Here is a 14,202-nt window from a genome sequence, read left to right as displayed (position 1 = left end):
GAGCTTAAAAAGGGTGATCTGGGGTGCGGTTCAAGTGCACTCCGGTACGGTTCGCTTCTGATATGAATGCAAACGTACCAAATTGCGGAAGTGAACCACTATTAATGCCGTATAATTTGATAAAAATGTGTGTTTGTGTGTGTGTTTCACTCACTTTCCCGACGAGCGTGACTGACATGCTGCAAACAGAGAGCTGTAGCGTAGCTTTTCTCATTTCTGCTCGCCTTCAGCATTCTACAGTCATGGCAGATAGACGCAAGAGACGTTATGAACAAAACCAACGGTTCAAAAACAAAAATAAAAGTGAGGAGAGCAACGTTATGCATTTTGCCGCCTTCTCCTGTGCCATCGTTACTAAGCAACTTAGTAAACAGCTGCTGGTTTGATGACGCAAACGAACCGCGGTTCGGACCCAAATAATATAATGTGAACACAGTCCAGTGGGCGCAGGGGGAGGGGGGAGCAATCGAACTCGGGTTCAGTCCAGGCAATCGAACCAAGTGTGAAAGCACCCTAAGTGGACTCGGGTACGGTTCGCGGGTGCGCACCCGAGTTCAGAAGACCATGTTCACATCATCCAAACGTACCGAACTCTGACGTCAATCGAACCCGGGTGTGCACCAAAAGTGCTAATGTGAAAGCACCCTTAGTCTCTTGTCATGTCAAATGTGATGAGACTTTTTCAGTTTTATGGACACCACCATCTTGGTCGCTGTCATTATGGTTAGTAGTAAGAGAATACAGGCTTAACTCTCACTGCACGTTCATACAGACGGTGTTCCAGACGCTGTGTGAACGAGATATTTCGAGACTCACATCTGTAAGTAAATGCGGTTGTCAATCCAAAAAACTAACAGTGTGAGCGTAGCCATATTTGTTTAAACCAAAAACCAATTCAGAAGAAGAAGCGGAATAGTGAATTATACAGACTCATCTACAAGTGAATGTATCAGAATGGTAATTTTATGTAACGTTCTCTACAATGTCGGACACATTATGGTAATTAATGTGATTGGCATTTTGCTTGACTATGTAATCAAACAGCTAATAATGACAAACCATGTCATTCGCCATCTCAGAGTCACAGATGTCTTATAAAAATCATCATCCTTAGAAATGCTGTGAACAACAGAACATCAGTGGAGAAAGGCATTATAACATTGTAATATACATCATATACATTATTCACCCTCTATATTGCTAAATGTACCCGATTTTTCATATCAACAGAAAAATCTTCTGAGGCTCCCCTGCTTTGCAGCACAATAATAATATGCTAAAGCCCACATTGACGTGATTGGTTACAAGGTAGTTTGTGATGTAAGAAACACCAGTGATTTCAAACCGTGTCTTTTTTTCACTGCAGTTTTAAGGAGAAAATACTCAGCAATGGTGTTGATCTACACTGTAAACCCTAATGCTCAAAATACTTAATTCGTTTGAGTAGGACAAACTTAAATTAAACAAATTAGTTCAGTTAAATTAACAGTTATGAGTATTTAAAACTTTCTTTTACTTTTGAGTTCACAGCACTGACATATTTCAAGTAAACTAAACTGTTTTAGTTGCAGCAGATTTCTAATTCCCAGCATGCTTTGCATCAGACTGTCTAAATGTTGAAATAAAGTGTTATTTTGTGTGTTTTTGCATAAGATTAACATAGGGAGACATAAGTTAGTGTTTAATGTTGTGTTATGTTGGGGTTCTGTTATGTTAGTTTTGTAGGGTTACCATTCTGGTGAAGAGTACACCGTGTGGTTAGGTTGAGGATGGGCTGCAAAACTTTTAAGACCACATATACTGTATGTTGTTTGATTATATACATGCAAGTATATATTGACAGTCTCTTTGATAATTATAATAGCATGTGTTTTTTGCTAACTAACATTTAACCAAGATTTGAATGTGATGTTTATGTAAATTAACTATATGTACTTGAGTAGGGCGAGGCTGAGAACTGTGGGAGCTAAGGAATGCCAGTGATGTGATTGTTAATGAGAGACACCTGTGCACGACACTAGCATTGCTCCACTTCCATGGCTCTCGGCCCCGCCCCACTTGTCACAAAAAAATTAAGTTCTACTAACTTAAAAAAAATAAGTTACTTAACTTAAATGTTTTGAGGTAATAAGTTTCCTCAAATGTTTTGAGTATTCTGAACTTATTGAGTTTTACAGTGTATGAATTTGCACATGGTTTGTCTTAAAGCCTATTAAAAATACCTCATGGACACATAAACAACATTAAAAACTTGATTTTCACCAGAGGGTTTTTTTTAAATCAATCGACCAAAAGATGCAGATTCACTTGAAAGTAATACTCATAAATAATTTCATCTATTTCAGAAGCTGACTCCCACACGGCCATACGATTACTTCTCAGAATCTACTTCCCATTTTTTGACAATAAGATTCAATGCAATAAGTGAGACATGCAGTGTTTTAATAGGTTTCCACTGAAATTTACATTACTACATATAAAATCTTTTTCAGAACAACAGAAGTTTCTGATTCATGATTGTGTCCTATTTTCATCAAGCAACAATGTGGCAAACAATGACATAAACTTGTTGATCATTTCAAACAATGGCCAGAGTGATGAAATAAGCACTTCCATAGTATTCTTTTTGGGTAAACAAACATATCAACACCAGACATCAGTGCTCCTATGCAAAAACAAACCGGAACAATGACAGATGGGGCAATGACAAATAAAGAGCGTCCAACATAAATAACATTCTCAACAAATGTTTAAAATCATGTGTAAAAAGTAACACTTTTCTCACCTGTTGAATACATATGAATATATGTCTTAATCACTATTTTTAAAAGGTAAAAAGTTTTTGGTGAGTCACACCACATTACATTTTGCAACCTGAACTAACCTTGTCCTGCATTAATACGGTCAAATCATCTGACATTTAAAGAGACTTCTTTACCTTGACACACAGTCATGAGGGTGCTTTTATGATATAATTTCCTAGTTAATGTTTTTTCCCCCTTGCATATTTCTGCAAGTCACATCACATGATTTGGAATTTTTCAAATATTTGTATTTTAGCAAAACATGCTGACTGCTCTTCTGTAATATATTGATGGAGATGCTTTAGAGAGAACAGATAAACAGGCACGACCCAACGAGTCATTTTGCGCAATATTATCACAGCGCATCCCGCGCAAGTTCGGCGCCCATTTGAGAAGCTTAACTTTTGGTTGGCAGCGCTGACTTAATAATTACGTTGACGGCTTTTGATCTGAGGACACTTGAGCATGGATATGAATCTGGTTCATCAGCATCAAAGCCTGTGAGGTCACATCACATGACATCTCAGTGGAATGTTATTGTGTCATGTGAGCAGAGTAAGGAGAAAAAAAAAAAGTTATTTGTCCCGATTCTCTTTTTACCAGGCATTCGTTTGAAATACGAACTAAAAAAAGCCAGGAAGATGTTTAGTTTAATGGAACACTGATATCTAAAAAAGCAATGATTTCATTCTTGTTTGTGAACTTTAACTTTCCAAACTACAGTTCAAATGCACAAAATAACATTTACCCGATGATAACAGGTAACGATAACAACGTTGAGGCAGCAAACTTTAAGTCAAACAGGCGACGGAGCAGACTAAGAAAACAATGTCCAGACCACCAGGGACACACCATGCTTACAGTCACTATAAATACCAGGACCTCCAGCTTTCAAGTTCTGCTTGAGCACAGCTGTAGTCTAAAGGTCCTGTCTTAACTGTAGACGTGTGGACATGGACCAGAGGATGGAAGGTAGTATCAAAACACAGGCCGTTGTTTTAGAAAGAGCCTGAATTCCTTTAAACTGATTTACAGACAGGGAACAGTCCTCGCCATTCATCTTTTCAGCACATGCTGCTTGAGGAAGAACACAAACTTGCAGTATGTGAAATATGCTGTGGTGAACTGACACCTGCGGTGGGTAAGATTCAGCCTGTCATCAATGAAGAATGTTTTATTTTCCAATTCAGTGTCCATAAAATCAGCTATATTTAGGTGAGAAAAATCTATTTTGGTCAGAGAATAATATGGAAAAAAAAAAATAGAGAAAAATACGACTAAGCATGTGTTCAACAGCAGTTCGGTTCTCTTGGTTATTTTGGTCCTTTTGCTCCAGACCAGGGGTTTTTAAAGTGTGGGCACGCGCCAGAGCATGTCAGGGGACACGCGCGCACGTCCTGATATTGCTGAGTTATATGCGTTCCTGGGTCAACATATTTTGTTGATCATGGAACAACATTCTAGTCTGAAAATTTAGTCTTGACCCTATTCCTACCCCTAAACCTAACCCTACCCATAAGTTATCCCAACAATCAGAGGGAAATGATAGATGAATAACACTGATGTAGAAGCACCAATTCATGATATTAAGCCTAAACTTGACATAATCTGTAAACTTGTCCCTCAAATCTGATTGGTTGATTTGAATGTTGTTCCAGGATCAACAAAAATGTTGACCCAGGAACATGTTGAACTCAGCAAAATCAGGTTATGCGACACGCGCATAATGTAAATTAATTAATTAATGATAAACTCTTTGAACGTTTTCAGTCCAAGAATCCAGTAAATGTATGCATTCAAACAAACAGCCAGTTCAAAACAGCCCTAATGCATGGAAAACCAGGCCGATTTCATCAGAGATGGCGGACAGAATTGTGTATTTGGCTTCATGGTGTATCATGCTGTGAAGTACAGAATGAATTGAGGCTCAAAATGCCTAACTGTTGCATGGATACAGCAAACCAGTGTCACGCTAGTAAAGTTTTGATGGATGGCAATTGTAATCAAGGTAAAGATGATTACGGTGATATATCGGAGTAGTACACTAGGCACACAAGACGAGAGTCCATTATATTTGATGCGCAAACAAACTGTGTTTGTGCAGCACTCTCAGCGCACTGATCGCTACTGAAAATTTGTAAAAATTGGGGAATGGGTAGTAGGGGTGCGCCCGAAGCCTAAATCCGTACTCAGAAAGGCACAAAAAAAATGCAGTCTACGGAGCCCCAAAAGGGACACAGTTAGTCGTCTGAGATGAGAGATGGCTGATAGGACAATGGTGAATGGTTTTTCATCCATCCATCCATCCATTTTCCAAAACACTGGTCCAATGTGGCTACAGCGTAATATCATACAGGTATAAATTCATTTTCAATTGATTATTAAATTGTTTAATTAGGGTTTATTTCATGACTGAGTTCAAGATAAATCTTTTCATTACTACTGGAGCTGCTAATTTGCCAAGCTGCAAATGATTATTAAGCACAAACTATGCAAAAGCGGCAGCCCTTCCAGCACACTCAGTGTCCAAATTCACTCACTCGTTTTCATTCACTCCTTCAAGTGGACTATATTAGTGGAATATCATAGGGAATAGTGAATGAGGGTATTTCAAACGCAGCCCAGGTATGCTCGAGCATTCTGTCTTTTTTAGGGTCTTGTGATATCATTGGTTCTTTTAGATGTCTGTGGTCCATGTTGCATTCACATTTCAGTCAATCCGCTTCAGAGTTTGCTTGAAGAGCACCATGACCCACCTTTTCAAGGGTCTCTCGGTCCGCATGTTTAGTGCGCACCAGGGTTCACACTTATTCAAATGAACCACACTAACAGAGCAATCACACCAGAGTTTGTTTTAATCAAACTAAACCTGCTAAGTGTGAACACCCTCTAAATCTAAAAAAGTGATGTTCAAATAAGATGAGAAGTTGTGAAAATAAGGTGGCATTTGATGCTTTGCAGGCAAACTGGCAGAGATAAACAATTAAAACACATGGCTCTGCCCTTTAAGAGCTGCTTGCAAATATTATTCTTAAATCATAACACACATTCACTATTTTTGACAACTCTGTTTGTCTGTCACACTGTAGCGAAAGCCCATTAATATGAGAAGCTTAAATAAAAATCAATAATAATAATCTGGTTCCTCCAGTTCTTGATGGTTGTCATGTTATCACTGACAACAATGACTGCAAATAGACAGAAACACAATAACAGTAAACACTGTAAGTGAACAGTGACATTGTGGGTCAAAGGGATGACATATTAAACTGAATTTACTGACTTATAGTGAATAGATAAAGATGGCCTACGTTCCAGACTATATTTAGGCATAAAGCCACCCTAATTAAGCATTTTCTACCTGCAGTAGAGAGTAATTGGCCTATAGCAGTCAACACTGGGAGTGTTTCATGCACTATGCCTCCACACAAATCACACTGAGGCTAAGGTCACTGCATGGGAACTCTCAACAATGCTGTCTGCAGACACACCCATAATGCCATGAGTGTGTGCATGCTTAACAACATTTTAATGAGCTATAAAGACTGTTTCAGTTGTTTATGGTAACAAATACGCAATTCAAACTGCACTTAATGCCCTCACACCTGTTGGAGTGAAGCACACTAATTATTCATTTAGCAGATGCATGTGTGACTTGCACATTTTTTTTATTAGAATTCTCTTTCAGTCTTGCTCAGTACAAAGTGAAAATGTGCCGCTGTTACTTTAAAAGGATATTTCAACTTCCTGCCCCTAAAATTACTTGTGTAGGTGTATATCCTAATGTAGTTAGGTTGATTTTTGACATATAACTTAAAATAATAAAACCAGGTTATGAAAACCAGTGTATGGTACGCATGCAAATTGGACAATATCCGATTATCTGGCTATAGTTTATTATTATATTATATAATGATATTATATAATGATATTATATTTGTAATTAAATAGCTATGCTCAACTACTGACACAGAAAATTGTAAGTTATTATCTGAAATTAAATATATGATTAATGTCTCAAATTTATGACAATAAAAAAATGAAAAAATGTTCATGCTTATATATATATATATATATATATATATATATATATATATATATATATATATATATATATATATATATACACACACACACACACACACATATTAAGTTTATATATAGAATAAACATTAAGGTTTAAATGTTTAGTGAATTGACGTGTTTTATCGTAATGGTGTTCCTCAATATTCCCTAAAACTACCCAAAAGAGTTCCTAAAGTGACATGACATTGTTTGTGCAACGAAAATATCAATTTTTAACAGTCTTCCCGTTAGAGTTTGGTTTATGACTCATTATTCTGAATCATTGCGCATGTATTTAATAAAGTGTCACTTGTAATGTATTTAGACTGGAGTGTCATTCACTCGCGCGTTCGGCAATTGCATGTAGATACTCAAGTAAAAAGGGATAAATATCGAACTTACCGTTTCTTGGCTTCCAAATTAAACGTGTTCCCTTGAATGACACATCAAGAATACAATGAAATTCCGGCAGAACATTTATTTTCTTTCTTCACTGAAGTATCAGTTGTTGCTGCTGGTAAAGATGGCCGCTCTTATTGTGTTTAGCCGGTGATGTAATGAAGTTGTGTTAACCCTTCGTAACACTTTGTAAGAGAACTGACACCACATCGATATTTGACTCTTCTAGATTAGAAAGTGAATAGAATAAAAGTGATTTTTAGATTAGTAGCCTATGAGTAATTCTCATAACAACTTATTCTGAATGTAAACATCACTCTACGCAGCAATGCGCATTATATCCAGAGCGATATTATAATGCAGTGAAAATGCGTCAAAATGTGCTCACTAAATATCTAATGAAAGCGTAGGCCTATAGGCTACTTTACTTAAAGTTTTTAAAAAATGTTTTCACATTTAATTGTAGCCTAAAGTGAGTTTAAAAGGTTTCTTACCTAGCTTTTGAAACTGACAGGTGGAGACTGAATATGTTAAGCAAACTTAAGGTGGCATGTGATCAGGCTATATATTGCCAAATCATGTTAAACTGAAATCTCTATTCTGAAACCCTGAAAATTCAGCAAAGTAGATTGTATAGACGATTTTTAATATAGTTATAGTAGGCTACTCTAGTAAAGTACATAAAAAAAAAATAAAAAAAAGATTTACTCAAGTACTTTACACCCCTGATAATGTCATGATTATTATATTATTGTGCTGATTCATAAGGCTATCAGTTACAGATCCTGATGTGAACCTTTACCCTACTGTAAATGTAGGATTTTACCCTACTGTAAATGTCTGTGATCAGTCCAAGTGGGCTCAACAAATATATGCCTATAGGCAAAATGATAAAAAGAAAAATAACCTTAAAAGACGACTTTAACTTTATGAAGAGACACATATATGTTAGTGTATGACACTGCCATCTGGTGTACTCTCAAGGTCAGTTCATACTGTGATCATAACTTAAATATATCCAAATATAACAACAGGACTATTTCCTGAGGAACCAATACAGCTGTAGAAAATAAAACACTAGTTCACTTACTCGACTGGGGATTCAAGATCCTTATTGTCACTGAATTTTTAAAACAACATTATTTTGCGTGCTTCTACAATTGTTGCATGCAGTTCCTAATAATAATAATATTAATAATAAAATAAACATGAAATGCGTGATGCATATCCATGGACTTTATTCAAGATTTTAGGTTAAAACTTATATTAAAGGGTTAATTCACCCAAAAATGAAAATTCTGTCATTTCAAAACACTGCTTCAGGAAGATTCGGAGCATAAAGAACCAGCGTGTCGAATCAGCGGTTCGGAGCTCCAAAGTCACGTGATTTCAGCAGTTTGGCAGTTTGACACGCGATCCGAATCATGATTCGACACACTGATTCATCTGTGTTCCGATGCTTCCTGAAGCAGTGTTTTGAAATCGGCCATCACTAAATAAGTCGTTATTTATTTATTTTTTGGCGCACCAAAAATATTCTCGTCGCTTTATAATATTAATATTGAACCACTGCACTCACATGAACTGATTTAAATATGTTTTTAGTACCTTTATGGATCTTGAGAGAAGTGTCATTGCTCCCTATGAAGGCCTCACGGAGCCATCGGATATTAACTAAAATATCTTAGTTTGTGTTCCGAAGATTAACGAAGGTCTTACGGGTGTGGAACGACATGAGGGTGAGTAATAAATGACATTATTTTCATTTTTGGGTGAACTAACCCTTTAACAGTGAAAGTGTTTAAGCACTGTAAATGGTCACTTCATTTCAGTTTTTCTTTTTTAATCACATTTTGAGCTCATTAGCTCATTTTTAATGGTCCTGCTGTGTGACAAATCAATTTTGATTAATATAAGGTCAAAAAAAGCTGCATAAATAATAAGTATTATAAAGTAGCCTAATTAGCAAAATGCTGTTAAACATGGTTTTAGATGGAGCTAAGCATATCATATGGCATGACCTAAAAAAATTCTCAAAAGTATTTCATACCTGTGTATGAAGTAATAAGCTATTTAATCTCACATTATTTGCGATTACCTCAGTATACAAGAGACTAAATGCATGTAATATCTTCTAATTGTAAGCCTGTGTTTATGGTGTTAAAGTGATCTCGAATTAACATAAAGCAAGCTGTGAACTTAGCAGGTAGTGTCCTTTTGTTTTAACAGCAATTTAGAAAGTAGTAGATCACAGATAATTTGCAAACCAAACCAGAGCCATCATAACAGCAAACTTAGTGGTGTGAGTCATAAGGTTGCTCTTTTCCCCTCTTTCTGTTTCTCCTGCTTCCGTTTCTCATGTCTACTCCCACAGAGTTGGTACTGGATGATCATGTCCCACATTGCCCACACTTCCTCGCTGATGGAGGTGTGAGGCTTAATCATGGCCCAGAATAGTGTGTGGTTTGGGGAAGAGGGGAGGGCTGGGGGAGGCAGGCTGGATGCCAGCCGTATCTCTGAGAGTGCTGGCGTGAGATGTGACTCATTGAAGTGCTGTGTGTCTTTACATTCTGCTTCACACACAGTGAGATGATGGGCAGGATGGAGCCCCAGCTGCCTGAGAGACTTTGGGGCACCAACCACTGATTATTCAATTCGATTAGAATCTATGAATGCAACCACAATACAATCAGAGTTTGTGTTGCAGCTGCGCCCTGGGTCAGTGCATGCACACATGTTGATGTGTTCAACTGGGCGATCTGAGTTACATTCCAGCCAGTTCCCCATCCTGATGGCTTTCGTACTATAACAATAAAATGACAGAAAGGCTATACATTTTAACACCACTATTTTTTCTTTTTTTTTCTTTTTAAATAAGAAAGATGCTGCATGTTAAAGTTGGCATGAAACAGAAGTTGCGATAATCTTTTCGTCCCTATTGTGACGTATATACAAGTGAAACGACTTCTCAAACAAGAAAAAATATTGGGGTGGGACTTGATTTTGTCCATTGGGAATTGATTGGATGGTTGTGGTGACGTGATGTGATGTCATGTGAGTGACAGGTTGTTCCGCCCTCATGCCAGTGAAGAGATGTTACTGCAAGATAGAGGGGTTATTTTGATGAAAGATTATGAGTGCACATGAATTAAAAAAATTATGATGTGCATGGATACATCTTTTATAATAAACACTAATAAACAATATTCCATAAAAAATAAATAAAATAATACAATAATAATAAAAAAAGTATTGTCCATTTTGACTTCATGGCTACTCTAAAAAAATGAACAGGAACAATATTTTATAGCAATGCAGGCTTTTGATGTTTATAATTTCCTTAGTATTATTCTAATTATCAAACCTCTGAAGCTGAAGTGGTGATATTATAGTAATTACTTTACACTGTATGAATTTATATATATATATATATAAATATATAAATTCATACAGTGTTGGGAAGTTACTTTTAAAAGTAATGTCACAATATTGCATTTTACTCCCTAAAAAAGTAACTAATTGCATTACTTAGTTACTTTTTATGGAAAGTACTTTTGCGTTTATTCACCTGGGCTGGGCTTGCTTGTTTGTTTATATAAGCAAACAAACAAACACACAAAAAGTTTTATTTTTGGTAAATGTAAAGGCCTTTTCACACCAAAAGTGAAATGATTAAGTCTCAGGCTGAAGGAAATGCAAATTCACACCTGTACAGTAGAGGGCGCCGTTCAAACAAACTTTTCAGTTGTGCTGCCATTCTGGATTAAAGAAAAAGTAGGATGGAAAGAGAGTTTAAAACTCTTACTCCAGCAATAAAAACAAAAATAAAAAAAGAAACACAAATGTGACATTTAACTGAAGTCATTTTTGCATATTAGTATGGTTGAACTGGATCATCAAAGGTCAGTAGACTTTGGTTAATAAAGTGAGATTAAATACATTAAGTATTTTTATGTTATTTACCATATTATTGCAGGTTTGCGCAATATTCTGAGTTTGCATTTAACTTTTAATTTAACTTTTAAACTTTTTTTTTTATTTTAAGGAATACTGAAAAGTTTTCATGCAAGTGAGATAAGAAAAAGCATTTTCACATTTAGTCTAGGGCTACAATACCAACAACACCTCTGCACTTTCTCACGATTTCTCTCAACGTGTACAGGAGAGCTGTCAGTCAATACATGGGAAAACAAAGTAACTTGAGTTACTTATTTGAAAAAGTAACCCAGATATTGTGTTGTCAATTTAAAAGTAATGTTACTCTACTAGTTACTTGATAAAAGTAATCTGATTACATAATTTATGTTACATACTAATGAAAAGGATGACGTCATCAGAACTACCAGTCAATACCATGGTGTTCCTAAATATAATGTGGCGTCCCGTTAGATAAGAGTTCAGTTCATTATTCTGAATTATCCTGCCGGTATTGTATATATAATGTGTCACTTGTGATATATTACAGTCATAAAAAGTTCAACATTTGTGTGAAACTATTTAGTCTCAATTTGATGAAGTTTTGAAGGTTTATTGGCAAAAAACAATAAATGTATCAACAATAAAATGTAATAGTGCACAGTATGGCACAAAATAATAATAATATGACAGACTGCTGCTGATTGGGTATGGAGGGAGGGGATCAAACTGTTCTTGATTCTAGTGGCTATGGAGACGCTGAATTACACTGGGCCTTCTGCCAGAACTAGACCGAAAGATGAGTGAGTGCTCTTCTTCAAAATGATACTGGCTTTCTTATGCACATATTTGAAGCTGAAGTATGATGGTAATGGGAAGATTGACCAAATCATTTTCAACACCTGCTCTAAGGCTTTCTTTCTGGGTGACAGTTTAGGTCCTTGTCACTGGTTCCTCCGATAATCCCATTTTAAGGCGTAAGAGCACACTACTGCTTAACATTTGGGGTCAGATTTATTTCTTTTTTTTTAAATAAACAAATAAATTAATTAATACTTTTATTTAGCAAGTATGTATGAAATTTTCACAAAAATATTAAGCAGCACAACTGTTTTCAACATTGATAATAATCAAAAATGTTTCTTGAGCAGTAAATCATCATATCAGAATGGTTTCTGAAGGATCATGTGACTGGAGTAATGATGCTGAAAATTCAGCTTTGATCACAGGAATAAATTACATTTTAAAATATATTAACATAGAAAACAGTTATTTTAAATTGTAACAAATATTAATGTTTTTCTGTATTTTTCATAAAATAAACGCATTCTTGGTAAACATAGAGACTTACTTTACTTACACTAATGTTTTTACTTTAAAATTTAAAGTTTATTTTATTTTATTTTTTATTGGGGTGCCTATAGAAGTTCTTCAGTGGTTTCCACAAATGTGTCAGTGTCTCGAACCCCATATACCGCAAGGACCTTTCTTTTCTATTTTTTATTTTTTTCTATGAATGTGTCTATTTAAAATAACAGTCCATGTAGAATTGCTGAACATACCTGAATAATACAAATATAATTATTATTCAGCATTATAATCTATAATGCTATATAATACAGCATTATAGATTATACATATTATAGATATTATAGTTATAAATTACTCATATAATTGATACAACAAACACAGAGATGTTTAACAAAATGTTTACTTATCAGTGTTTTGTAACGTGCAAAAGGCCTTTCTTTACAACAAGAATGACTGCACTATTGATGGACCTCCTGTGCAGTTACTTTGCCAGCGGCAGCAGAGGGCAGTATAGTATCTCTGTTTTGTCTCATGACATGAGCTACTTATTTTTAACATTACAAAATTAGACATTCTGTTTTGAACCATTAAACCAGAGCAAAAATGATTTCTCAAGGAAAAAATGCATTTCACGCTATTTGAGAAACTGGGGGAAATCAAAAGGAGAGCGCGGAGTCCCAAATTTCAGTATGTAGGCTACTTAGAGAATTAGAAACTCGTTTGTCACGTCTTGTTCAAAACAAAGCATCGATGCCAAATTATTGAAATTACTCAAATTACTTTGACTACTCCACAGATTATCATATTCTCATCTCATTACAATAGCCTGACGTTCACTCTTATTAAGGTGAAATGATCCATGAAGCGAATTCCTAGAGAGTGTCCCGACTGTAATACCTCTTTTGTAATGATAAAATGCATAGGCTAACTGTCGCTAAGTAGGATACACACGTGCAAACACTCTACATGTTGGGAAAGCGTATGCTGTCTGACGGCATCAGAAAGCGAGTATGGGGGAGGCTTGGGGATCTTTATTTGGTGTGTAATGAAACCCTTCTCAATGGATGGATGCTGAAAGCTGAACATCTGCATCTAATTTAGTGCCCCTCCTATGATGACGCGAGCACGTCGCCGTTTATAGCTGAAGCGATTATCAGTGCATTCGTACAGTGTAACAGTTGGCTTCAGAATTCACGCCACATCCTGCAAGAGTCCATAATGACATACCATTCTGGAGTAAAATGTCGCATTGTTAATTTACATGAAGAAGGGGGTGTGTGTCCCTCATGCCAACCAAACCAGAAGCTCTGACCTTGAACCCAGCCATTGGGTTGAATGAATTGGGTTGGTGGTGATTTATTATTTAAAAAACAAAACAAAAAAACATTACACATTAAATGACTTCACAAGCATGACAAGCAACCATGAGTGAGATATGGTGTCATCGAGCCACGTATAAGGGATAGTTCACCCAAAAATGAAAATTTGATGTTTATCTGCTTACCCCCAGGGCATCCAAGATGTAGATGACTTTTTTTCTTCAGTCGAACGCAAATTATGATTTTTTACTGCAACCGCTGCCGTCTGTGAGTCAAATAATAGCAGTAGATGGGAACTTCAACTATAACAGTAAATAAAACTTGCTTAGACAAATCAAAATTAAAACCTGCGGCTCGTGACAACACATTAATGTCCTAAGACACGAAAC

The 14,202-nt window shown here is 36.1% G+C and overlaps 1 protein-coding gene across 4 annotated transcripts in view; it reads right to left on the bottom strand.

Annotated features, from left to right (window-relative positions):
• mrtfbb (myocardin related transcription factor Bb) overlaps positions 1–7,849 on the bottom strand; it is a 54,098-nt gene extending 46,249 nt beyond the window's left edge. For all 4 annotated transcript variants that reach the window (XM_067382514.1, XM_067382513.1, XM_067382512.1 and 1 more), the window contains exons 1-2: positions 7,763–7,849; positions 7,272–7,493 (exon numbers count right to left, since the gene is read on the bottom strand). The gene's annotated coding sequence lies outside the window, so the exon portion shown is untranslated. The remainder of the gene's footprint in view (positions 1–7,271; positions 7,494–7,762) is intronic.
• Between the last annotated feature and the right edge of the window lie 6,353 nt (positions 7,850–14,202).

This window comes from Chanodichthys erythropterus, chromosome 3, assembly GCF_024489055.1.
Source record: "Chanodichthys erythropterus isolate Z2021 chromosome 3, ASM2448905v1, whole genome shotgun sequence".
Classification (NCBI taxonomy): Eukaryota; Metazoa; Chordata; class Actinopteri; order Cypriniformes; family Xenocyprididae; genus Chanodichthys; species Chanodichthys erythropterus.
The sequence above is the reverse complement of the archived record's forward strand: the minus strand, read 5'-3'. Positions and strand labels throughout refer to the sequence as shown.